Source organism: Schistocerca gregaria, chromosome X (assembly GCF_023897955.1).
Source record: "Schistocerca gregaria isolate iqSchGreg1 chromosome X, iqSchGreg1.2, whole genome shotgun sequence".
Lineage (NCBI taxonomy): Eukaryota > Metazoa > Arthropoda > Insecta > Orthoptera > Acrididae > Schistocerca > Schistocerca gregaria.
In genome coordinates, this window is record NC_064931.1 from 493354946 (window position 1) to 493359001 (window position 4056).

The following is a 4056-nucleotide window of genomic DNA, read 5'->3' on the forward strand; positions in this document are numbered from 1 at the left end:
CAGTTTACCCAGATAGGAAATGTTTATGATTCTCAACCGAGCATTCTAGTTTATTTGATCAGACTTTACAGTGTCATATACAGAAGTAGTGTGATAAGCGTGTACAACGAAGCACATTTTGGTTGCTTCCTAGGTTTTTGCTTTGGTATAACACTAGCCGTCATTAACTCTGGGCTATAGGCTTTATTAGTTCATTAATTATTTATGACGTACATTAACGGATTCCTCCTTCCCCAGCAGATGTTTTAGTACTGCGCACTGGATGTACTCCGGACTGGGCGGTATACGTTTGAAATTTCCGTGCTGAAGCATCTTATTCCTTTAAAATTTTCCCAAAATAATTTTTGCAGGTTATTTCGAGAAGATGTTACAAAGGTTTCGTCAGGTTTCCCTCTTATTATTCATCTTCTCTCTCTCTTTTTTTTCTTTTCTCTTAAAAAGACAATCGCTTCATTTTGGCCTGTATTCTATTCTGATTCAGAAAATTTTACTCTGTCGCTTGTTCCTTATACGTTCTAAGTGCTACTCTCCTCTCCTTGACCACAGCCTCGTGTTCTCCGTCCGACCAGATATATTTTAGTCTATCAGAAACCTAGACAGATGTGTTTTCACGGATGGAGCTTTCTACCGCCCTTTCTACATGACCCGTTTAAAAATTTCAGAGACTGCTTTTGATTCTGGCGTACAAGCGTGTTAGCGCAGTATCGACAGTGTTAGCTTGAACTAACAACCGTAAATAGCAGATGTGCATTAGTCCAGGCAACTGAAGGCTGTGTTAAGTCGTGGATGTGCGACTGCAGTTTGTCAACGTTGTTGTCACAAATTGCAATGGAACATCTCTAAATCAAAAGTTCAATATCTTGTCCAGTAAATTTTAAAGAAGAGATAAGTTTGTGCACAGTTTCTTCCGCACACATTGACTCCAGAACAAAAATGTCACTTGGACGCCTGTCACAATTGGAGTGAAATGCTAAACGCAGACAGTTCTTTTCTGGAAACAACCATCACTGGTGACAAGACTTTTTTTAATGTATTGGCTTTCAGACGTGTTTATAATACTATCACAAAAATGGTACGTCAATTATGACGGTACTAACGTAAAGACAACACAATACTCAGTCTCCGAGCGGAGAAAATCTCCGATCCAGCCGGAAATCAGATGCAGGTCCCTTCGATTAGCAATCCGCCACGATGATCGCACAGTTATCGAGGTGTGCTTCTGAGAAGACGTGGTGTTACCCGTACGAACCTACCACAAACGATAAAGTGCAGTAATTCATATGAAGGGCAATGCTTTGACGATATGACCAACATTCAAGCCAATGTGACGCACTATTTGAGCAACAGACAGGCCGAAGAAGGATTTTTCCTACAGTTTCACATGGTTGTATGAACATTCTGTGCATTGTAATCAAATAGAGGGAGATTATGGAGAATTCCTGAAGCAGTAAAGCTACTATCTCTGTTTTATCAATCCAGACTAGAAACTATTCGGATTGACGAGGTACGGACATATACAGAGTGTAGATTTGACGGAGGGATAGGTTTGTTGCATGCTGCAACATCATGCCTATACGTATCATATTGATATCTTTCTTACGAATAAAGCCATGTAGAACGCTTGATATACTTTCATTTATTACGACGTTTCTGCTCCCGCCATCATCAGTGCGTAAGAAATGAACATGTATTAAGTGATCTGGGCTTCCTTATTCCACAAAGCGATAGTTCGAGTTACTTTTCTAAACCATTTTTAATAAAAGTGAGTATATCCTGTAACCAATTGTTTCATCTCCGTGTATAATAGCATTCCATGGTAAAGAAACATGTTACAGCAGTAGCACATATAAATACTTTTTGTTCTTTGACAACTCTTAGGTTTACCATGTTCATTTGAGCACGCTTTCCTCTGTAGTATACTGTCAGTGAACATCGCCATTGAGGCAAGGCGCACAGACGAGTGCATTCACAGTAAGAGCATTTATGGTACTACGCTGTGCTAGATACAGCAACTAAATTTATGGATTTACTATCCGTAATACTATTCGCACGCCAGTACTGATGAATTTATCGATTAAAACGCTTTACGGCATTTTTTGATTTCTGCTGTATATAAATTGCACTGAGGGTGGTTAGTTTTTATTGTTTGACAACCAAAAATTGTCATATGCGCTGTACAAGACTAAAGTATTGATTCAATTCTCGCTATTCCTTTCCTTGCACTCGTGGCCGGAATGTTGTTTCCGGAGTTAGTTAACTACCTGCTGAAGGTCTGTGGGGACCGGTGACGGAGTCAAACTTGTTGCTGTACGTGCGTAACTGGCGGGGCAGAAAGTTTCTCCTGCGCGAGTTATCCTCTGGGTACCGGAGGGGCGGCTTCTGGGCTCTGGAGATTTACTTGAGGCGTTGCTATCAAGTTGGGATAAATTTTGCTCCTAAACAACCCTGCGGCCTGTTTGTATGCAATGTCGTGAAAATCCAGTATGCTCTGAGCAGCTTATATCACTGGATGTATTTTGGCCAGAACAGCCTACGGCTACTACCATAGTCAAAACGTAACAAAAGAAAATATATCAATAATTTATATTAAGCGATGTAGACGGCTCTATTCGCAAATATTCATAGTCAGACACATTCAGGGGATTTATTTCCTTTGTTAATAAACTCACCTCATTGTTGCTTTCTGCACCGTTTGCTCTCACGCCCGCGGAACAGACAACTACAATATCGCATTATCGGACTTTCTGGTTCTACAGAGCAGGTGACTCCGTGGATATATAGGAGTAAAAACCAACGGGGCAAGTACAGATCACATAAACAAGCAAATAATTCTAATAAACATAGGTCTGATAACCAATGGCTTTCCCAACACGACGTATGCACAAGTACAGTTACGCCAAAGTTACAATACTTAATATCGGAGATTCTTTAGTTTCGAAATACCGCAAGTGAGCCGTAAATTACAAAGTGATAAACTGTCCTCGTTTGATTTTATCATCATTCCGGATACCCAACTACTGGTAATTGGCGTTTCGACACTAGAGTGAGTCTGTCGGGGCTCGTCGCCAAAACCATGACCTCCCAGGTCCGCGACTTGAACTGACTGGTTTTTTCTTTGGGGACATTTAAACGCTCTGACGTTTTCCAGCCCTCTTTATAGTGTCGATGAAGTCAGGGAACGTATTGCCAATGGTTGTCAACGCATTCGGCACTCGTGTGGGGTTCTTGAACGTGTACTGGCATCGGTGAGGAGACTTTCTGCAGCCACATTCACATGAACGATGGCCATGCCAACACTTTTATGAAGTGAAACTTCCTGGCAGATTAAAACTGTGTGCCGGACCGAGACTCGAACTCGGGACCTTTGCCTTTCGCGGGCAAGTGCTCTACCATTTGAGCTACCCAAGCACGACTCACGCCCCTTCCTCACAGATTTACTTCTCCCAGTACCTCGACTCCTACCTTCCAAAATTTACAGAAGCTGTTCTGCGAACCTTGCAGAACTAGCACTCCTGAAAGAAAGGATATTGCGGAGACACAGCCTGGGGGATGGTTCCAGAATGAGATTTTCACTCTGCAGCGGAGTGGTTGGGTAGCTCAGTTGGTAGAGCACTTGCCCGCGAAAGGCAAAGGTCCCGAGTTCGAGTCTCGGTCCGGCACACAGTTTTAATCTGCCAGGAAGTTTCATATCAGCGCACACTCCGCTGCAGAGTGAAAATCTCATTCTGGGAACTTGTATGAAGTGTTGGTCCTCAAGTGCGTATCTGTCGTTTGAATCGTAGGGAACAGTATTATAAGGCGTTTATGTATTCAGTCACAGTACGTCGTATCGGGAAGAACCGTTGGTGTCTGTAACTATGTTTATTACGATTATGTGTTTGTTTCATTGTCCTCGTCTCGCCCCTTTCGTTTGTACCTATGTAGGGGGAAGCCGAACTCCACTGACAAAATATCTGACGTTGTTCCACGATATTTTATTGGTATTTTGGCGTAAGGGATCCGTGGTCACCAGTAGCTCATTATAAATTAATAATTTTTTCGGCTTTTTATCCCAGT

At 42.2% G+C, this 4056-nt stretch overlaps 1 non-coding gene across 1 annotated transcript; it reads left to right on the forward strand.

Moving 5' to 3' along the window:
• The first annotated feature begins 3586 nt into the window (after positions 1–3586).
• Positions 3587–3661, forward strand: Trnas-cga (transfer RNA serine (anticodon CGA)). The gene has a single exon. It is a non-coding gene; the product is annotated as a tRNA-Ser (tRNA).
• The last annotated feature ends 395 nt before the right edge of the window (positions 3662–4056 follow it).